The sequence below is a fragment of the Eurytemora carolleeae genome, unplaced genomic scaffold (assembly GCF_000591075.1).
Source record: "Eurytemora carolleeae unplaced genomic scaffold, Eaff_2.0 scaffold892, whole genome shotgun sequence".
In the NCBI taxonomy this organism is placed as follows: Eukaryota; Metazoa; Arthropoda; class Copepoda; order Calanoida; family Temoridae; genus Eurytemora; species Eurytemora carolleeae.
In genome coordinates this window covers 62,854-86,935 of record NW_019396799.1, presented here as the reverse complement: position 1 = coordinate 86,935, position 24,082 = coordinate 62,854, and the positions used below count along the sequence as shown (strand labels likewise).

Sequence of the window (24,082 nt, the reverse complement as noted above, 5' to 3'; positions counted from 1 at the left end):
CTAAACAACAAAGGACTCTCGTTAATACTATAACACAAGAATACAAAATTCAACTTTAAGTTCATAAATTGAGAATTTAGAATCCAGACAAAAATGAAAATAGTAAAAGAAATGCAAATAAGAAGATATTAGAGCGGAATCATAAAGTAGAGGTAGAATAACACGTGTCAAAATTAAAATAAATTACGTACGTCTCTTTAAAATTTTGAAGATCTAATGAAAGTTTAAAATTTCGACTAAGCAACTTTTTTGATTTGTATTTCTTCTACTTGGGTGTATAGTAAATATCTTATAGGAGGTAAGAGGCTGCAATGTCGAACCAGTAATCACAACTTAAATTGACCTTATCCATCTGTCTAGTTTGGATTGCAAAGGACAAAAGTAATTAAGAAATTAAAACTAGGCTTTTATGAGGTCTGTGCGCCACTTTTTAGAATCAGTTGCAGCTCACTGGGACTTAAAGGTCTCAAACTCTCAAACAAAAATCTATGAGAATTTTGCCAATTACTTCTTGAAAACCAAAAGCAAACAATAAGTTCTTCATCGTGCTTTTTCTCTTTTCCTGTTAAATAAATTTGTAATTTGACTTTTGTCTATGTTTTATTGCTAAATAAATTTGGAATTTGACTTTTGCCTATGTTTTATTGTTGAATAAATTTGTAATTTGACTTTGTCCATGTTTTATTGTTAAAAAAAATTGTAATTTGACTTTTGTCTATGTTTTATTTGTTAAATAAAATTGTAATTTGACTTTTTCTATGTTTTTTATTTTTTAAAAATTAGCACTTTTACAAATCACTGAATAGATATTTCAATAAACATATAATTACTGATTTACATCACTTAGGATTCAAATCAATTATCATAGAATTACTGGTAGTAATTAATTGTCATGGTAGGTGTATTGATTAAGATGAATTATCATAACATTATTACTGATTGCTGATCAATTATATGGTTTAAATGAGAGGAGGGACTTGTAGCGGTAAAATGCACTAAAAGAAAGAACAAAATCTCTCCGTCTGTTAGGATTAGTTCCCTTGGCTCGAGTTTTAGAAGAAAATGAAATTTTCTCTTGAGATTTCTCTTCCTCGTTCCAATATCTCAGCTCAGAGAAGATTAATTATTCAACGGATTGGAGAACTCCGGTTGTGTCAGTATACCCACTTTATATGTAAGATTGAGGGAAGACGGAGATAAATTCTTGATGATAAAAAGAAAATTACCCCCTCATATTCAGGAGGGTTGAACTCCTAAATAATGTAGCAAGAGGATAATTAAACGTAAAAAGAAGGGTGGCAGAGCTAGCTTTAAAGGTTATAACCCCTTTATCGTTAGGAGAAGATAGGTAGAGATGTAATAAGAGGGTGAAACCCCTTCTCTACCATACATGATTGCAGGATGGTTGCAGGATGGTTGCAGGATGGTTGTAAGATGGTTGCAGGATTGTTGCAGGATGGTTGTAGGATGGTTACTGTCTAAACATGGTTGCAGGATGGTTGCAGGATGGTTACTGTCTAAACATAGTTGCATTTATAAGCCCCCATAATATGTTTGAAGATTGGGTGTAACACATAGTCAGGGGGGTAAATCCTTTAATGTAACAAGAAGGGGGGAGGCCAAAGGGGGTAAATCCTTTAATGTAACAAGAAGAGGGGGAGGCCAAAGGGGGTAAATCCTTTTATGTAACAAGAAGGGGGGGAGGCCAGGGGGGGGGTAGAAATGTTTAAAAGTAAAGAAAACGGTCGGTTTTCCCTTTTTATTAAGGAACTATAACTCCTGATCTAATCTAATCTAGGTCCGACAAATTTTATTGCCTCCCCCCCCTGGTCCCCACCCTCTTCCCCTCCTGGTTCCCACCCTCCCCTCACTGGTCCCCATGCTCCAAATAAATTAATTTAATTTATGCATAAATGAAATGCATTATCCCTTTTGTTTGCCAGAATTACGGAAATTATTTAATTTAACATGCTAAACAAATTTAACATGAAGGATTAGGTAAACATGTCTAAAAGAATGTTAAACTTTAATAACAGAGTGTAAACCAGGTGTTTGAGCCAAATAGAGCTGTTTGTGGGACGTTAAACAATAAATGTAAAGTATAAAAGTTTAAAACCTCAAGAACCAAGGTGTTTTCCTCCGTACCAGCAAATAGTTTTAAAAACTGTATTATCTTTATAATATTGCTCTTCGCTCATATATATATATGTATATACTTGTACATATTGTTAGCTAAACCAGAACAAATGTTTTTTCTTAAATCAAAATTATTTTCTTTCAAAAATTTAAAATTTCTTTAAAATTCTTTAAGAATTTCAATTGTTTCTAAAATTCCACGGGGAACGCCGGGCACTTCATTAAGTTTGGTAATATTTTGATGCTATAACGCGTTAAATATTATGCTATAAAGTTTATTTCGGTTCTAAAGTTTTATTATTATAAATTATAATTAGCAGCTAAATGTACAGCTAAGGAACTGAGTCTTTGCCACAAACTCAAATTTTCTATTCTCTATATTTTTGAAACAGAACGTTGTAGACTCATCTTTTTTCAAATCATCAATCATAGGCGTACACCACCGGGTTGCTAAGATATATGGATCGGACCATTTCAGTTTGCGGGAAAACCTCAATTTCTTTAACATTATAGCACGCTGATTATTTAATTTCACTGATATAATGAAATTAAGCATAAACTGGACATGCATGATAAAGTCCACAATAGTTTTCATAAAAAAGAAGATGATCTAAAATCCATGCTCCAATATCTATATACATAAAAGTTGTTATCTCTGTTTGTATTTGAGATTCTTATAGAATCTATAGATTCTTTTAGTGAAAAATAGCTAAATTCGTAATTTCAGACCAAGCACGGGTAAAAAGCGGGAGCAAATACAGCTAGTTCCCTAAAAATCAAAACCTCGTATATTTGAAATCCAACGGATGAACTGTAAAGACGACCCCAAAATTCTAAAAAATATGACAATTTGAGGCTTGATTTTTGCTTTCTGCATTCCATTGGGTAATTTTATGGTTTACGAAATATTAATCACAGAAATAAACACGTTTTGGCCTACAAGGAACCCTGAATGTAAGAAAGCGGAATAAATTAATTCTGTACAATTGTCTCATCCTTTACCCTGTACTACCTTCAGAGCTAGGGAAATGCGGAACTTAAATATTTAACTGTTTAAATATTCAAAATCTATATTTGAAATATTTGATAATTTAATGATTTTACATGAAATATTGGTCCAGGAAATATAATGCAAAATGATGAAAGAAAATGGTTTATTTTAAGTTTCTTACAACGATAAGAAACCAAATTTGAATATTTACATAATATCATCAGAATGCAATTATAATTTTGTGGCTAGAGTTCAATTTCTGTATATGCGTGAAATTAGGTATGACCCTGTGATCTTATATTATTACATTGCAACCATGAGAACTAGCTAAAGGATAAGGTTAAATTTATACAACATTAGTTCTACAACTTTGAGACTATAGTGTTGATTTTATTCAGTGTAAGAAAAGTAAAGAATAATAAAAAACAAGAAAAGTGCCAGAAAAGCAAAGTTATCCAATTACAAAATAGAAACTCAGAACATTTTTATTATTCTCAAAAGCTTTTAAAAAGCGGAGTTTTAATTAAAGTCATATTTTTACATTACATACGTGCAATTTTGTTTATTTTCATATATTGCACACACCTGGTTTACTTCTTATTTGCTCTTTTAAACATTAATTATTTTAGCGTGTTTTGATTTTACGAATAGATATTATGCTTCATGATTTTAAAATACTAAAAATATTAAATATTAGATGATTGTAGTTTAGGACAGAATCTTAGTTTAGTTTTCTAAAAACAAATTGATATAATTTGCCACACATTATCCCAACCTAACTAGTTTGTTCTACATTTAGAAGTTTATAATTATATTTAAGACTTAAACTCAGCTGTGTAACATATATTTCAAATTATCTATAATAGTTTGAGATATGTTAGTTCTTTATTATGGAATTTTTTATAATTTCAGCTAAAACAAATTAACATATTTTAATCAAACCCTGAATATATTTTTACAATCCATAATTTTTCCTTTTTGGCTGTTTTTCGTCTTTCCTCGATTACTGTTACATTTCATTTTTTCTGTCCACTTTTCTTTAAAAAAATCTTTTTACCTCATGATTTTGCTTAAACGTCATCCATCCCTCCCATTCCTTAAAAAATAACTATTTATTTACCTACCCCCCCATTCCATAATAAAATAACTATTTATTTACTCTTAAAAAGCCAATTTACTTTAAATCCTAAATCTAGTATTTCTGTAATATTATACTGGGATGTACACTCTAGAGTATATAAACAAGATACATCTATTCAGTATATAATATCAGAACATGATAAATTTTAAAATATTGTTTTCAGGATACCAAAGGAATTGAGGCTTTGTCACAAACTCAAATTTTCAAATCCCTACATCTTTACAACCTGATGGTGTAAAATTTTAATATTTCAATCTTGGATCTTACAGAATTTATAGTTTGAAATATCTAAGATCTACGACATTGGGTTGCGAAAACTTAATTACTTTAATGAATCAGTGGAAATACGTAGACTAAGTTGAACCACTTCTCTTGAACTTGATCCGACGCACAAGAAAAGTGGTTGAACTACGTAGATCTCGCCCTAGTGATGTTATTAAATTGGTGACAATGCTTTCTAAGATTCTTTGTTTTCTTCCACTTGTGTTAGTTTCGTGTTTTATTTATCATTCCTTTTATTCCTTATATTTCATGTAATTTTCTTCATCTGCTCTACCTTTTCTTAGGGCTAATTCTAATGTAAAGGAGTTTGACTGTTTTATTTAGATTACTTTAGATTTCCCAGTAGAAGGTATAAATTCATTAAATTCAAGGTACGAAACTAAATTTAACAGAATTTCTACAGAAAAATTTCATTTGAAAGCATAGTTTGTATTATTTAAAACCTTCATAACTAAACTAGTTTTATTTCATATCTTTCAATTTTCAAATTTTTCAATAAGAAGTTATTTGTTTAATTCGTTAATTGGTCGATTAAAGGGACTGCTGTAGTAATTGATCCTATATTTAAAGAGGAGTAAGCCGAGTTTACAATACAATAATCTGGAAGATATCGTTATACTATCGTTAACAAGTGTTCAATTCTGGAAATTTTACCAATATGTTTCTGCTGTGCTGCTGCGCAAGTCCCTTTTGAAGAAAAACACAATTGAAAAAAATCAGTTTTTTAAGGTGGGACACATGGATCTATTGATCATTTATAAATATTTAAGGGTACCGTTGTGAATCGGGCATTCGAGTTAAAATTATATCTATACAGTCCCGTTAATAACCAAATTGTGTGGTGCTTTTTCCTTATTACAGAAACAAAGTTTTAAAATTTAATTTGTTGGACAGTTGGAAAATTGGTGCCCCCCCCCCGTCTCCTACCCCCCCCCCTCAACCCTCCACAATCCATATACACTTTTCCTTTTATCTGAATCGTGATGATCCTTGATCAATAGAAATAAAATAATGCAAATATGAATATATATTACATGTTAATATAAATATAATTAATTAAAAATAGATAAAAGAAAATTGAGTGTTTGCCCCAAACTCAGATTTTCTAATCCCTTTATCGTTGCAACCTGATAGTGTAAACCTGTGATATTTCAAACTTACATTATTTAATGTATCATAATTTATAGTTAGAAATATCTAAGGTTTACGACATGGGGTTGCAAAGATAGAGGGATTAGAAAATAAGAGTTTGTGGCAAAGACTCAATTCCTTTATCTTTGCTTTCTTTTTCCTCGATTTACGGGCTAAAATTTGAAAATAATATTGGGAGAATTATAAATATATTGTTAGGGTGCAGGTTTATACGAATAATAGTATAGAATAATAACAACACAGATAGAACACTATATGGCATCTTCTCAAGGTTTAGGGGTATTTCGTTCACAAAAACCCTAAACAAGAAGCCCAAAGTAGTTCCGCGCAGGCAGGGCATGCTCTCTCTCTGTCTTGAAATTCAATGCTGTCTGCGCGGAACTTCTTTGGGCTTCTGCCTCAGGGTTTTTGTGAATGAAAACCTCTAAATTGTTTTTAATCTATGGGACTATAGATCAATATATATTATTAAATACAACTGTCTAGATTATATATAATATAAAGATAACAAAAATACCGTTAAACAAATAAATATGCCTGTATGGGTATATGAATCAGACAGACATTATAATATTATTGCATTTAATCAAATGTTGAGGATTATATATCCAAGCTTCTCGTGCTTATAACACTTTTTTGTTGAGGCTAGGACATTAAAATTTTCTGTGCGCTTACAAAAATCTTTTTTTTAACAAAGTAGCAGAAACTTTAGTTTTCAAATATCGGTTAATTTGTAACCTTGAGGACGGTGGTATAAACCTTTGCTACTTCAATCTTTGACTAGTCAAGATCTACGATATCAGGTTGCAAAGATTTAAAGATTAAAAATATCCATTTTGTGGAAAATTTGTCGAGTTCCGTATAAAACTGTAGAATAATATTTATTAAACCCTTTTCAGGAATTTGTATTTTTCATATTTTTCATATACTTGACGTAAAAATAAATCTAGATATACTGGACATAAAAATTAATCTAGATATACTTGACATAAAAATTAAACTAGATATGCTTGACATAAAGGTAATCCAGATATGCTTGACATAAAAATTAATCTAGATATGCTTGACATAAAAATTAAACTAGATATGCTTGACATAAAAGTTAATCTAGATATGATTGACATAAAAATTAAACTAGATAAACTTGACATAAAAATTAATCTAGATATGCTTGACATAATAATTAATCTAGCTATGCTTGACATAATAAGATCAGAATACGTGGAACGTTTGTTTCTTTAGGCGTTAATACCCAAAACAAAATATTTGTCAAAAAAAAATGCAATTTTCCAAATGATCCTTTAACACAGTTGTAATTTGATCTTTTTGTGTACTCGAGAAAAAAAAATATTGGTGGGCAGAGATTAATAGAATATTAAAAGAAGAATATGAAAGTTTATGGTAACACCCTGTAGGCCAACTTTCCTAGATTAGAAATGAAAAATACGGTTCCTTACAGAAACACCCTGTAGAACTCTAAATATATCAGTTAGAAAACTTACCAGGAATAAAGAGACGACAAACTACTCAGCTTTAATCAGTTCTCCTTTCAAGTTTTAAACATTCAATCTTGTCAGGAAACCTGAAGGGTTCACACAGATTCTCAAACTCATTATTCAACAGTTTTTAGAGAATATCCATCATTGATTAAATTATTATCTAGTCTTGGAAATGTTGAAAAAAATTTAACATTTGCAGAATTGGAATAATTAAGATAAATTGTCTTCTCTGTTTAGAAATATGTCCGGAGAAGTTTAGTTGAAGACCTCGGAGTAAGAACTAGGCAAAGTTGGTTCAAACCAGAGGTTGGAGCTAAGGCCGCCGGTTCAAACCTAAACCGCGGAGCAGACACTAAAACCCGGGTAAAGAACCCGGGGAACAGAAGGACCTGAAGTACAGGAGAACCAGGAGTAAAGGAGAACTAGGAGTACAGGAGAGCCAGATATACAGGAGAACCAGTAGTACAGGAGAACCAGAAATACAGGAGAACCAGGAGTACAGGCGAACCAGGAGTACAGGAGAACCAGGAGTACAGAAGAACCAGGAGTACAGGAGAACCAGGAGTACAGGAGAACTAGAAGAACAGGAGAACCTGGAGTACAGGGGGAACCAGGAGTACAGGAGAACTAGAAGTACAGAAGAACCAGGAGTATAGGAGAACCAGGAGTACAGAAGAAACAAGAGTATAGGAGAACCAGGAATATAGGAGAACCTGAGTAAAAGGGAACCGGAAGTACAGGAGAACCTGGAGTACAGGAGAACCAGGGGAGTATAGGGGAACCGGAAGTACAGGAGAACCTGGAATGCAGGAGAACCAATAGAACAAGGAAATCCCCTGGGTAACATTTCATTTTAAATAATAAACTGATGAAAAGTATGCATTTATCAGCTTATTTTCAATAGTTTGAAATAAAACCAAATATCTTATCTGAACCCTCTATGTATATTTTATAGTACTGAACTCGAAGAATTGTAGTTGAGTATGAGAACAGAACTGCACTACTTGACTGCATTACAAACAAATATTGGTTTATTCAGATAAATAACATCTCATCAAATTAAGGATATTCAAAATAATTTCTCTTCTATTCTATAATAAATAGTTATTTATTTTTCGAGAATTTTTAATCAGAGTTGTACATCTTTTAAAGTGGTTTAATTTAAATATAGGTTCAACACTGGCCAAAGATAAAACAGTAACAGTGGCTCAAGCTCAATTTTTCTCTGAATGATGTTGAGTTCTGCTAATTATCAACTCCGTGAATCAATAATAAATAGAATATTTGGAAAGTTTTGTTCCAGCCATTTTGAGGCAATAACGATACTTAATTCACTTTCTTTTAAACTTTTTTGAAATTGAAATTTGGTATTTAATACTTAAACGTTCTATAAACAAGACTTCACTAATGCAAAATTTCTTACATTTTGAAAATTTATATATATATTACGATTCTAAGGCAATATTTTTGCACTCTAAACTAACCTTAATCGTCTTTTCTGGGAATGTTCATGAAAATTACATAGGAATCAGATCTTATAAATATAATAAAAAATTGGAACTTATTTTATGGAGATTATTCATGTAAATAATTTCTTAAATAAAACCATCGGCATTGAATAAAAAAATGAAGCAATATATAAATCAGCTTATAAAATCATAAAAATAGTACCTATTAGATCATAGTATGATAAATTATGGCACTTATTAGATCATAGTAGGATACATTAGAGTACCTATCAGATCATTGTATGATAAATTATAGTACCTATTAGCTCCTACTATGATAAATTATAGTACCTATTAGATCATAGTATGATAAATTATGGTACCTATTAGATCACAGTATGATAAACTTTATAGTACCTATTAGCTCATAGTTTCTACAAAACTAGTTTAAAGGTAAAAAGTTTTTTGTTTTGTTTAATGTAACCTTCCAGATACAAAAATATAATTGCAGAGTATATTTTAACGTCAATATGATACTGTAATAAAAAGTATTATTAGATGAAATAATAAAACTAGCAGTAAAGTCCAAACAGCTTATTTTACTTTCAAAAATAGGATGGGGTATTATTTTTCCTTCCTAGTTTAATACTGGTTTTTTATAATAATATTTGCTAATATATTCGTTAACTTGATATTGTAAAACCTAAAGCCTGTATTTCCTAGTATAACTATACTATCTCTAGCATAGGCGTACACAGGAAAGGGGGCTATAACGGCTTGGTCCCCCTGGATAAGTAAAATCTATGGTTTTCAGGCCCGGGCAAGTGTTGAGCCCCCCTGGAAAGTAAAAAAAATTAAGCCCCCCGGACAAATTTTTGTGTAGTCTCAAGTAGTCCATTTAAAAAATTGAGCCCTCGGACAAATTTCTGTGTAGTCTCAAGTAGTTCAGTAAAATAAGGGTGTTTACTCCTCTTTACCACTTATATCCAGTGCATCACACTGACAGTTTAGACAAGATTCAGTACATTTTGGACTTGATAACACAAATATTTAATTTTTCTTACTCTGTTTAGGTAATAATGTACAGAGGGGTGTGAGGTGGCAATGTGGTTTTGTACACCCCCCCCCCCACCTTTCTTAAAATCTTAATTCCCCTGTTTTTAAATTCTATTTCCATAAAATATATTCTAATTACGACGCATATGAACGGATTACCGAACAGCTGCCAATTATTGAGAATAAAATTCTAATTAATTTGGTCTAACAGTTTAAATTTCATCATATTTCATGAGTTTTTTGCTTAAACTTTTTCTAAACTTAAAAAAAAAACTTTTTTACAGTGAGAACCATAAAATTCTGGAATAGGAAGACGACTTTTAGACTATACATTGTAACTTGTAATAGTCCAATGAACATGATTCACAGCTATTGTGCAGTTTGCTAGATTCATTTAACTTTAACTTGTTGGTAAAACTATTTCTTTGTAAAACGCTAAAATATTGTTTAAATGTCGTCTTCTGATTCCACAGTTTCTTGTTCTCACTGTGATCAGTTTGCTGTCGTTTTATCTCACGTCAAAATTGATTTAATCAGTATTTTTTTTTTTGCTATTTTGATTTAATTGATTTATTTCGTATTTGATGAAATATTCGCGGTTTCACAATTTACTTCAGGTTTTGGCTTGGAGACGTCCGATTGATAAAATTAGAATTCTCAAGTGGTATCCACCATACTACCAAGTAAATTAAACCAGGAACCTCCATATATATAATGCGTCAAATTGTTCAACTACATTTACGTTAAGCGAAAGTGAATTGCAAGTAAGATTGAATTCTTACATGTTTTCAATTATAACTAAATGTTCTGAATTTCTTCTATGTATTCGGTTAGAATATTCTCCCTCATACTCATAAAAAACAGTTATGAGGTTACAAAGTTGAATCGGTATTTATTGTGGAAGCGCTGAATTTGTTTGTATTCCTATCAGAGAAAACAGTACACAGAGTACACATTTTCCGTTCATTTGATTGGGGGATTTTTGGTATTTGCCATTATAACAAAGCAAATAAACAGGTAGAATAATTCTACTTTTATGCTTTTATACTAAAGAGTGAAGGGCGATGTGGGACGATTTACAATACATTAAAGCCAGCCAGGACAATAAAGTAGTATAGCCGGGATAATAAAGTGGTCTCATTTTTATATACAACTTCATTGTCCCGGATCAAAACCAGGAGGGTTAAGTAATGGTTACTTGGGATAAAACCCTTTTGTAACTAAAATTTTAAAAAATTGGTTGCCCTTGTTCTTGTACTTTAAGTTTGTGGGAGATTTACACGTTTATAATTTATCGGATTTTGCTAGCTACAGGCTTAAACTAATTCAAGGAATTAATTAGATTAATTAATTACTAAATTCGTCTAATTTTAGCATAATATAACCTTTTATAGCTTTCACATTATACTTTCTTTTCTTTTTCATCTTTTCTACCCTTCCTTTTCCTGGTCTACTTTCCTTTCCTTTCTTTTTCTCGTCTACTTTCCTTCCCTTTCCTTTCTCGTCTACTTTCTTCCCTTTCTTTTCATCGTCTACTTTCCTTCCCTTTCTTTTCTTCGTCTACTTTCCTTCCCTTTCTTTTCCTCGTCTACTTTCCTTCCCTTTCTTTTCCTCGTCTACTTTCCTTCCCTTTTTTTCTTTGTCTACTTTCCTTCCCTTTATTTTCTTCGACTACTTTCCTTCCCTTTCTTTTCTTCGTCTACTTTCCTTCCCTTTCTTTTCCTCGTCTACTTTCCTTCTCTTTCTTTTCCTCGTCTACTTTCCTACTCTTTCTTTTCTTCGTCTACTTTCCTTCCCTTTCTTTTCTTCGTCTACTTTCCTTCCCTTTCTTTTCCTCGTCTACTTTCCTTCCCTTTTTTGTTTCCTCGTCTACTTTCCTTCCCTTTTTTTCTTCGTCTACTTTCCTTCCCTTTATTTTCTTCGTCTACTTTCCTTCCCTTTCTTTTCCTCGTATACTTTTCTTCCCTTTCTTTTCCTCGTCAACTTTTCTTCCCTTCCTTTCGTATTTTTTTATTTCCTTCCCTTTTTTCTCTTTTAAATTCCTTTCCTTTCTTTCTCTTTTCTACATTACTATACTTTCTTAAATCTCCTTAACATTGTCATCGACTTATTTGGGGACCCAGCTTTACCTTGAAACTAAACTAAACTAAAGTCAGACTAAGTTAAGAACATTTCCGGGTTCCTCAATTAAAATTTGAAGCAAATCGGTCATGATTTTTGGACACACAAACAAACAGAGATTACTACTTGAAAACCCAGCGTAGCCCGGGTTACTCATAGTTACTCCTTCCTGCCGTTTACCCACACTTGGTCGTAAACTACGATGTTACCTATTTTCCATTATAAAAGTAAACCTACTCAACTTTCCGTAATCAAAATGTGAGGCAAATCGGTCAAAGGGTTCATGAGGTATGATCGGACATCTGAATAAATAAGAATACAGAGATATATCTATGGCTTTATTCAATGTTAGCTTTGTTAATTTTGTATTTATCCGATACCACGATGCTAATGACTCCACGATGTATATAAGTGTTACTGCGTATAATTCTCTACTCTATACTCTCGTTATTAATGTTGATTGTTGATGGAAGACGACAACATAGGCTGCTTTTCACATTCGTTAACACTGTTTAACGTATTCATTAGGTTTATTTATTACACATAATTGATGTTTTCTTTTTATGTTATGTATATTTGCTCCCTGCTACCAGTCTAAAAATTATGTTCGGTATATATTTCCCCTCCTATGGACTTGTGAACAGATGTTTTACCAAATATTCAACATTTTATAGTTTTCTCATCTGCATGAAACCTGACACTTAGACCTACAGGGTGTCCCACTGAACATCAATAAGCAAAACACGACTTAAAGGGACTGTAAGCGGACTTTCAAGAAACCTTCCATTGATAGAGTGGTATGACCACTGCGCAACGGTACCCTTAAACACGACTTAAAGGGACTGTTAGCGGACTTTCAAGAAACCTTCCATTGATAGAGTGGTATGACCACTGCGCAACGGTACCCTTAAAATCTTTGTTGTGTCAAGGATGAATTAGATATCCATGTTTTTGTTTTTTAAACTTTTTGTTTTCATTTGTAGATTATCCTCACTTAGACACAGTAGAGAAACGGACAGAATGTATAACTGCTTATTATTATGTATGACAATTAGTTATTTGTTAATTTTTTAAAAATGAATGTGTAAACTTTTGCGTGCCCTCCTTTAACATAACTTCAATTGTCATTGCCACCCTGTACATATATGACTAAACATAACATAACTTCAATTGTCATTGTCACCCTGTAGATAGAACTCAACATATTATTCAATATAAAGAGTTTACAAAATACATAAAATTCCATATTATATTACTGAAATATTTCATCTTGTACAATATACAATGGTATAATCAATTTTATTGGAATACTAGCCTGGGAAACCCATCATTGATAAAAAAACTAAACTTTTGCTATAAAATTCAATCCATCAACTTAGAATTTCTAAACCCAGCTAAATACTTTTCAATGGTTCTACCGAGTTCCCCAATCAAAATGTGAAGCAAATCGGTCGATGAGTTTATTAGTTATAATTGAACATCTAACAAACAGTGATTACTACTTTATATTTAAAAATTACTGATAAAAATTTAGAAAGAAATAGCAAATTTAGTGAAATGAAAAAGAACAAGTCAGAGCTGTGAACGGTACAGAGCTTATACATGTATATGACATTTACCATACAGTGATTAATTATTCTTAAATAAATTTAATTGTAATTGAACACTTGAGTGTGCATCTATCTACATCTACTAGAAATTCAAGGCGCTTCGCGCCCTTCTTTCTAGGCTTTTAGGGCGCTTCGCGCCCATCTTCTATTTAAATTAGGAACATGTTCGAATTGTTTACATTTCAAAACAAAGATAAAAAAAGTTTTGCGGATTTTAAAAAAAAAATTCGCGGATTTTTAAAAATTTAAATTTTTTTACAAAATTAAAAACCTCTTAAACACAAATTTTTAAAATTTCAATCATTCCTAAACCTTCCCTGGGGTCCCTAGATGTCCCACAAAAAATTTGGGCCCGATCGGTTCAGCCGTTTTGACGTTTATTGGATACAAACAGACAGACAAACAGACAAACAGACAAGCCAAATTTATATATAGATGTATTTCTTTAACTTATAGTTTATTATAAAGAACTAGGGAAAACTGGAATCTATTTAATATATTGCTATTTGCATATATAATTATAATTCTGATTTCAATTTTAATATAATTTAAATTCATTTATATAATATGCAAAACATCTGTTAATAATACTTAAATCATTTATATTGAAAATAGATTGGAGTTTTAACCACAAAATATTTTATTTTAGAGTGATATCTTCACAATTCCATGAATTATTATGTTGTATAATAAGGTCAGGGCTCTACTGTACTAAAAATGTCGTCTTCATAGCAATGTAGACTCAAAATCCTCATATGACGTAACCACGGCCTAAGCTTATTGATAATCTCATGATTATTTGAATTGAATATGATATATTAGGGAGAGTTTTCTTAACCTGAAGGTTCTCAATTCAATTAATTAAGCAAAAAATCAGATCTTTGCAAAAAAAAGGCAATCAGAGCGGTTAATAATAGTACTTTCAAGGCACATTCAAATCCATTATTTTCAAAACTGAAAGTTCTTAATCTTGATGATACATACAAACTTTGTGTTCTGACACTTATGCTTATAGATACTTTAATGATAACCTTCCCTCTTCCTTCCAAAATATGTTTAAGTCTTTAGCTGAACCGAATAGAACAAAATCATATAAATTAGAACCGGTTTTAAACAAAAATTTAGAAAGCTTTCCGTCCGCAATATTTCCTAAATTGTGGAATGATATTGAAATTGACCTTAAAGAAACTAAATCTGCAAAAATATTTAAACAAAGAGTAATCAATAATTATCTTGAGAATTGTGAGAGGTTTAAATGCGAAAAACCTAGCTGTATATCGTGTGAATAAATTTTATATAAAAAAAAATAAAATAACTGAAACTTTATTAGCTTATTTCTGTTTCTGTAACTACTATCATTAACACCCTGTATTTTAATTTATCTCTACATAACAATCCCTCTGATCTCGCCCTGCCACAGATCACCTGACAATCTCCTTCCTTCCAATCAACTCCTTACCTATCCAAAAACATATCTTGATATATGTAACCAATTATGTTCAGTATCGTTAATTAACTTCGGGCCAACCACTCAAAACAACCAACCCTGGTTAGGCTGGTCCAAACTGCATAGTAAATTGTGATTGCTTATTTGTAATTCTCATGCTTTGTAGTTGAATAAATATATGAATGAATGAATGAATTATTATTCTAAAAGTTTATTCCTACCACAACACTCACTAGGAATACAAAATGGCGGCCAGTTTAGCCACCTTGTTTCTACTCCTCGTGCTGGGACCTGTCATGGGTGCCCCTGAGATCCTCGTGCTGGGACCTGTCATGGGTGCCCCTGAGATCCTCGTGCTGGCAGCTGTCATGGGTGCCCCTGAGATCCTCGTGCTGGCAGCTGTCATGGGTGCCCCTGAGATCCTCGTGCTGGCAGCTGTCATGGGTGCCCCTGAGATCCTCGTGCTGGCAGCAGGCATGGGTGCCCCAGTAAGAAGGAAGATTGCGTTTTTCTGCTTACAACAGATAATTTTGATGAGAGTTTAGAATCTCTAAGACTTCCAAATGAATTTATAGATACCCTTTCATTTTAATTTGATTAATTATTTTGAGGATAAAGTCGTTTTTTAACTTGAAAAGTGTTTGATATTAACAATTTTCTTCAAATTGTTTCTGCAAAAGAAATGTGCAAAAGAAAAACAAACATGGATATCTCATTTATCTCGATCAGACAAAGCTTTTAAGAGAACTGAGATGGAAACTTTAGAATTGGATATCCTTAATCCCGATCGGTTATTTAATCTGGAGATTAATAACAAGAGGAGAACAAGCATTATTTAATCTGGAGATTAAGAAAAAGAGTGGATCAAGCATTAATCCCGATATATACCATTCAAAAGTTCCCAGCTCTGTTTGTACCAATCCATTCATAAAGAGTCATTTGAAAGTCGCTCACAGTTGTAATTAAATCAACTAATTATTTTTGGTCTCAGAAATTCTGTAGAATACAATATTAACCTAAAAGTAAAACCCAGGTCTGTGACTAGACTGGCATTCATGATCTAGAAATATTATTTTATGATTTTTGTTAAAGAAAAACAAAGTTTTACGTTTTGATTAGATTTTGGGGAAAACTATATTTTTATAAGATTATCTCTTAAGTTCTAACATGTTGTTCACAAAAATTAGATTAATTTTAAGTTCTTTCAGATAATATCTTTTTGTTCAAGAATGATTTTCTAAAATTTTGCTTGTTTCATATTAGATTATAAAGGGTGAGAAGTATCAAAAAAATTATATAATTAGTTGAAAATATTTTGACTCAAAAACTAAAAACTTTCTTTAGAAAAAAAGAAAAAAATCATGATGATAATTAAACGTTGTGTACTGTGCAGGCAAAGCATTAAATGAAAAAATAAGATTCTTCTTAAACATTGATTGGAAAACCATTGATGGGAAAATTTTCTGTTTCGATGCATTTCCTTCAATTTTCACTTTTTGCTAATGCAACTGAAGTATTCCCGAGAATTTGATTTCTTCAGCCCTGAAAAAAAAATAGAGGTGGAAAGAATCTGTTTATTTTTTATTAGTGACATAAACATTTTCTCAGTATCTTGATAGTTTTGGGAAAATATACCCTTGGGAAGTTGCCGCTTGGGAAAGTATACCCTTGGGAAGATGTCACTTGGGAAAATATACCCTTGGGAAGTTGCCGCTTTGGAAAATACACTCTTGGGAAGTTGCCACTTGGGAAAATATACCCTTGGGAAGTTGCCGCTTGAGAAAATATACCCTTGGGAAGTTGCCGCTTGGGAAAGTACTTCACATCAAATAAAAGAATTGAGTCTTTCCCAAAATGTTCTCAATCCCATATCTTTGCAACCTGATGGTGTAAACCGTTGATATTTAAAACTTTTGATATAATAGAATTCATAGTTTTAAATATCTAAGGTCTATGTCATTGGGTTGCAAATATATAGAGATTAGAAAATCAGAGTTTGTGGCAAAGATTAACTTCCTTTCCAATTTAAACCATAAATTTTGATACTGTTAATAGGAATTGACCTGAATACTTATTATTTACGATTAAAGATAAGTCATTAACTATAAAACTTTGTTCTCTTTCTTAAGTATATACAATACATAACCTTGTTTTTTAGTAAAACAAAATTTCTGTTTGGGTTTGTATATGCCATTGACCCGTGCCGGTTTTTCAAAAAAGTTTAGCTAACAACAAAAACTAAATTAAACTTTCATATTCAAATTTTTCGAATTAGAAGTCAGTGCAGATATTATAGACTCTATTCCTAGTGTGTTCATATTTTTGATGTAGAATTTACAATTAATATTTTTTTTGGTTCATTCTACACTACTTGAATTTTATGCTACAATTATTCTGTTTCCATTTTCTTATTTGCATTTAAATATTTTGTGCACCAACAATAATAAAGTTATCTTTTGTTTGAATTTAAATAAACGCATGGCAAGTGCAAGAAGACAAATATTTTTTTTAGAAAATTAAAAAGAATTAAATGCAGGCACTGCTAGTGTCGTCATCAAATTCTTATTCAATGATTATTTTCAAAAGAAATAGGTTTCATCCAAGACCCCGTGGATGGGCACATAGGGTGTACACAAAAATATGCTTTTTTCTACCCATTGAATCAACTTCTGAAGTTCTGCATGGTGTAACATGTTATTTTACTTTCTCTTACAAAAGTTCAATTTCCAACATTCCTGTCCTAAACCTAGAATCTGAAGATTTAATTTTAAAGTTTGTAAAAACTGTGAAATATTTGTCCTTGCCTTCACTCCTTTCATTTCTTTATCCTCCATATCTTATCCTTCTCCCTTATTAAATTCTCAATCTGGTGTTGACGCCATTTTATCTATCTGAAATAATATGATAAAGGAGAAGAATATATTATTGTTCAACAGATTTAGCAAAATATTTCATTTTCAGACAAATTTATTTCACAAAGAAATAAGAAAACTTATAAATGTGTTATGCACAACACTTATATGCCTTTTTATTCCAAACAAAGCATAAAATGTATGTTTTCGTTAAAAGATATTTGCAGGCCACTGTGTTTTATGATTTACATACTTTAGTGGTATGTACATTATATATTGCATATTGTTTTTATTATCTTACAATATTTCTAGATAGGTCCAGACTGCAATGAAAATTTGCATAAATTGTCAAGATTGAGTCAACTTTAAAGTGTCGCAACTCCTTGGCTATGAATTAACGTCATTAACCCACTTTTTAAGATGAAATCGGCAAAATTCTGAACAATTTTGTGGATCTCTTTTTAGTACAGTACCTTCCTAGCCTTATCCTACCCCCCCCCCTCTCCCTTTCTATAGGATTCATGAAAATAGCTTTTAAGGGCTCTTTGCGCCCCACTTGTTATGAACAATTTTAATAAATTAATAAATGTCGCCTTTTTCCACTAAAAATTTACAATTTTGACGATCCATTAACATTCCCTGGAATCATGTGAGTTCTGCGAATTTGGGCCTGATCGGTTCAGCCGTTTTGACGTTTCTTGGATAAAAACCAACAAACAAAATAACAGATAAAAATAAAATTAGTACCTAACATACCTTGAATAGTCATTCATCTTATTCGCTTCTATAATTAAGGAAATTATGTTTATTCTTAATAAAGAGATTGAATTATATTCATTATGGTTTATATGCATGGACCATAATCAGATTTATATTAATAAATGTATAAATATGAATGGAAATATCTTTTTAGAAATAATTATTTCGGAAAATTCCTAAAAAGTAGATTGAGGTAGCTTTCAGTTTGGTTTCGGTAGTTTTTGCCTTGACTTGCTTTCAGATTCGAAATGTAAGACTAGCAAATGCTTTCTAAATTTTTATCTTAAACATTTGCATTTCTTTAACTTTTAACAATTTCACCCTGGCTGAAGATATATGAGAAAACGATGCAAAAACGATCGGGATGTAACGATCGTGATGTAACAATCGTGATGTAACGATCGTGATGAAACGATCGTGATGTAACGATCATAATGTAACGATCGTGATGTAACGATCGTGATGTAACGATCGTTATGTAACGATCCTGATGTAACGATCGTGATCTAACGATCGTGAAGTAACGATCGTGATGTAACGATCGCGATGTAACGATCGTGATGTAACGATCGTGATGTAACGATCATGATGTAACGATCGTGATGTAACGATCGTGATGTAACGATCATGATGTAACGATCGTTATGTAACGATCACGATGTAACGATCATGATCTAACGATCGTGGTGTAACGAGTAACAGCCATGATGTAACGATCGTTATAAGATAGTCTTTCCATTTTAATTTTTTTATTACAATGATATTACAAAGTTTAATAAAAACGAACATTACAATACATTACAGTAGTTTTGAAATCTTGAAAGTTTTATTTAACTTTTTGCTCAAAACGATTCAAAACGTTCAAAACAACACTATTTGTAGGCTATCAGATTAAACGGGATGTAAGGAAATGCAAGCATTCTTTGAGGTTAAAAAAATTTAATGAAAATATATTTCCTTTACAATTTTCAAGCGTTTAATTTGTAAAAAGCGACATGTTCCTAAACTTAACAATAGGATCACAACATTTCTCTATGTTTTTTTTACTTTTATAATAAACCGGATAGTGTATTTATATACATGTTGTGTCAATCTAAAATATTTGGAATCAAGTTGAAGTATATATAATTAGAACTACACATCTCTCTTATAAGTCAATACATGACATACAGTTTTAAATAATTACATCAACAATAAACATCAAAGTTAATAGATTGAGATCACTTAAAAAAACAGACAAAAATCAAAGTAATAAAAACATTTTTTCCCCTATTCTTTAAACTAGCAAAACCTTTAATTATGTTTTAGGCTGGAATTAATAATAATATTTGCTTTATTGTAGAAAAGTTTCCTATTAGTTTGTTTAAAAATATAAATATTTGAGAAGCGTAGACTAGAAGTCAGCTTGAAGGACAAGGGGGATAATTCAAGGTAAATTATTGTAACTTCACCATTTTCTGAATACAATATATAGGTTTTTATAAAACTATTGTATACTTTATTACACATTATTACTTAATAGTAAATTTCATTTTAGACGTGCTATAAAGTTATCATCGTGGTAAACTTTTCAATAAGCTGTTTAATATTATGGCACGGTGCTATAAAGTTTTATTGCTTCCCGGATTTTCTCAAAAAAATTTTTAATATTTCCCAAAAAAATTTAAATCCTAATGAAAATTTAATTGAAATTAATTTTTATATCATATTTCTGTTTTGTTAAAAAGCTTATTATATCTAAAAAAACCTTGCATCAAGACAAACAATAAAACTATTATTTTTGCATGACTCTTGCTTTTTTATTCTAAAAAGGCTTAAAGATTCTTGACAAGTAGAACATTTTTGTTCGAAAATCTCATTTCGAACCAAATAATATTGTTATAAATAGTTATTTTTAAGTAAAGTGCATGAATGTAGGCGTTGTAAAAATTTTAAAAAAATGTGTTTTAAAGGTTTTAATTTTGTAAAAAATCTAAATTCTTGAAAATCCGCGAATTTTTGTTTTAAATCCACAAAAAAATTTTCTTCTTTGTTTTAAAATGTAAACAAAAAGAACATGTTCACAATTTAATAGAAGATGGGCGCGAAGCGCCTTGAATTAATAGTATCTTTACAAACTGATGGTGTAAATCGATATTTTAAATTCAGAAGCCATAGTTGGAGATGTAGTTAAAGACATTGGGTTTAAAAAATATAGGGATAAGAAAATCAGAGTTTGTGGCAAAAACTCAATTCATTTATCCAAGGTAAATATATCTGTGTAGCATAGATTTGATTGTATCATTTATTTTGAAAATTGTGACAAATTTTAGGAATTTTCTTTTTTCAAATTTGAATCTATCGACGTTAACTATGTAGAAAACTATGCAATAAATATGTTATTGCTGTAATAAAAATTCTAATTGGTTTTATTACAATTAAAATAATCACCATAATGGGTGCTACAGCATAGTTTAACAGTAGTATAATTTTAAGAATAATAAAGGTTTAATCATTTTTAAGGTTGAGAATGAGATTTTTATGAAAAATTAATTAATTTTGACAGCTTGAATTTTTTTTATGTGCTGTGTTCTGTACAGCTAGTATTGTTCAATGAGTATTATTGTGCACTAGACTAGCTTGGAAACCCAGGGCTGCCAAGGTTACTAAAAGATACTACTGCCTTTTACCCGCACTTAACCGATTTTACCTGGAAACTAAATTGTCGCTATTAAAATCGACACACTCAACTTAGAATCTCAAAACCAAAGTCAGATCATTCCCGTAGATCTCCCGTGTCTCCGATGAAAATTTGAGGCAAATCGGTCAAGGGGTACCTGAGTTATGATCAGACAAACAAGCAGACACCAAAAGACAGAAAAACTTTATATATGTAAATATATATATATATATTTATATATATATATATATATTGTTACAAAGTTTTGATTCAGCATTGCAGGCATTTGAATCTTTGATCTTTGAAATCAAGGAGGAAAATCAAAAATTTTCAGCATTATTTGCAGTTTTATTTTATAGCTTTCTAATAGATTGTTCTTATATTTATTTGTAAATAAGAAATAAACTTTTTTTGATTTAAACCCGTAAAATGATGGATAACATTTTAAGGTTATCTTATTTTTGATATAAACCCGTAAGACAATGGATAACATTTTAAGATTATCTTATTTTCTTATATTTTACAAAATTGAATTTTTTTCATTTCCATTTTTTAGTATGAGTATGATATTGAGATTTCGTAAATCTAATTTTTCATTTATAGCACATTTATCAACTTTTTCTTCATACATGTCTGTTCTTTGAATGTAAATTGTGTGATATCACAATATTTAGGGAAAATTTAAATATTTGTACAATATGTATTTTCAAAGGAATTCAGTCTTTGTCACAACCTCAAACTCTAATCTCTACATCTTTTCAACCTGATGGTGTAAACCTTTAATATGCCGATTCCATTAGCGCTTGGTCCAATCATTGTTTATTTGTCTATTTGAACCATTAGAAATAGTATGGCGGAGACATCTATCTTTCTATCATTCTCATTATCCAATTAGAGATATGAATCCTTCAATCGACGCTATCAGTAAATGGAAATATTTACTTCTACTGAAACTGTAGTGTATTATTATAAGCATAGATTATTTGATCTAATAAAATTCACAGTTTGAAATATATAAGGTCTAAGACTTCCGGTTGCAAAGATATAGAATCAGGCTTGCTGCAAAGACTCAATTCCTTCATTACGTAATAGTTCTTCACTTAACCTGAAAATAAAGAATTAGTTGGTTTACTCCATCATGGATCAACGTTTCAAGTTTCAAATTAAAAATTAAAATAAAGATTAAACTTGTCAAGTTTACACCATTTCCTTGCTCCCAGGAAAATACCTATTCAACTTTTTAAACCAGAAACAAAATATAAAAAGTTACAAAACATGCCGCAGAATAAATGTTTACTATTAAAGGGAGGGACCGGCTAGACATGTTAGTTGAGCTAACAGTGTAGAAATTTTGCTACAGTTTTCGTCGTTGTTATTAAATGATTTTTTAAAAACGATGTACCCTAAAAACGTGCAATTTGCAAGAATTTCAAAGATCGAATTTTCCTTCCATATTCAGCAATTATGACCGTAAAAACGTCTTTTAGGTCTCAATGAATCCTAAAATATTTTTCAACAATACTGCAATTTAAGATAAACTACCCCTTCTAACTCACTCCCTTTTCAATAATAATGCAAATATACTTAAAGGGCCTGTCTTAGTAAGTCTTCCTTTTTCTATTTACAATGTTAAAATTTAAACCTTTATATAAGAAAGACAGCATGAATTTCTCTTTGTTCTTGCATCTGAAAATTGACTGATGAATTACTCCGAAAAGGACTAAAAAATGTTTCTCAAAAGAATGATAAAAAATTTCTCAGCTAAAGTACCACGTCTAGCTGGTCACTCCCTTTAATAATAATCCAAATATATATAAAGAGCTGTCTTGCAGTGAATCCCCGAGCGCGACAAATGTAACTTGCTAATAAATGCAGCAGAGGAAGATAGAAAATTGAGATATCATAATCTTTGTTACTCTGATAAAGGGCTAAAAAATAAAGGTTGCTAATAAATACCACGCCAAGGGAAACTCAAAAACACCAGATTTTAAAGTGTTGCAACGCCTTCGCCTCTAATTTTACTTCATCAACTCACTTTATGTAGGCCTATACATATACATTTTAAAGTTGCAACGCCCTTGTTTCTAGTTTAAGTTTAAAAGGAGTTTTGTCAAAATACTCCACGATTTCTGAGTGAGAGCGTTCACATCTTGGTTTGATTTTTCTTCTCACAAAATATTAAATCTGTAAAAACAATCAAAAAAGCCTGGAACAATCTTATTAAGACACGTTGTAGTCGCTATCCACAATGATAAAAATAATAGTAAATTTATCTTATTTGAATTCTGTTGTTTGTATTCCTTAAGGTCCCATGTATTCCATTGAAAAGACCAAGAAATTGCCTGCAGGCTAAAATCATCAATAAAATATAAAAGTAAAAATAAATATTGTCATTCCTGGGCAGTTTTCAGTTTTCAGTCTACCCCTGACAGGAACCACTACAGCCCTATCATGCAAATTCAAGCTTCTTTAAGTAAATAGTATCGGAGATTATTCAATATTCATTGTAACCTGGTTATTTCAAAATTTCATGGCTGTATCTAATATTTAAATGATTCTCACTAAGTTAAATTAGGTGTAAATAGTTGTTTCTGAAATTAACACAAATCTGAACTAAGATTCAGAAAATCTAATTTAAGGTTTCCGAAATCCGGAATATATTCGACACATGCTTCACATTTATAAAAGTCTAACTTTTTGGACATCATTATTAACAACTTTATACTTCCAAAGAAAATTAATTACATCATCAAACTACATATATTTTCTAACTCCTATATCTTTGTAACTTGACGATGAAAACCTTTGATATTTATATTCTAAACTATTTGATCTAGCTATAGCAGAATTCATATTTGAGGCAAATGTACCGTTCCATTGTTCAATGTTTATAATCATTAAAAGTTTCATTAAGAAATAATAGAGACTG

General features: G+C 31.0%; 1 protein-coding gene across 1 annotated transcript in view; it reads right to left on the bottom strand.

Annotated features, from left to right (window-relative positions):
- The window catches only part of LOC111708798 (lachesin), a 50,202-nt gene extending 42,738 nt beyond the window's left edge, over window positions 1-7,464 (bottom strand). The window contains exon 1 of the mRNA XM_023482292.1: window positions 7,205-7,464. The gene's annotated coding sequence lies outside the window, so the exon portion shown is untranslated. The remainder of the gene's footprint in view (window positions 1-7,204) is intronic.
- Window positions 7,465-24,082: the final 16,618 nt, after the last annotated feature.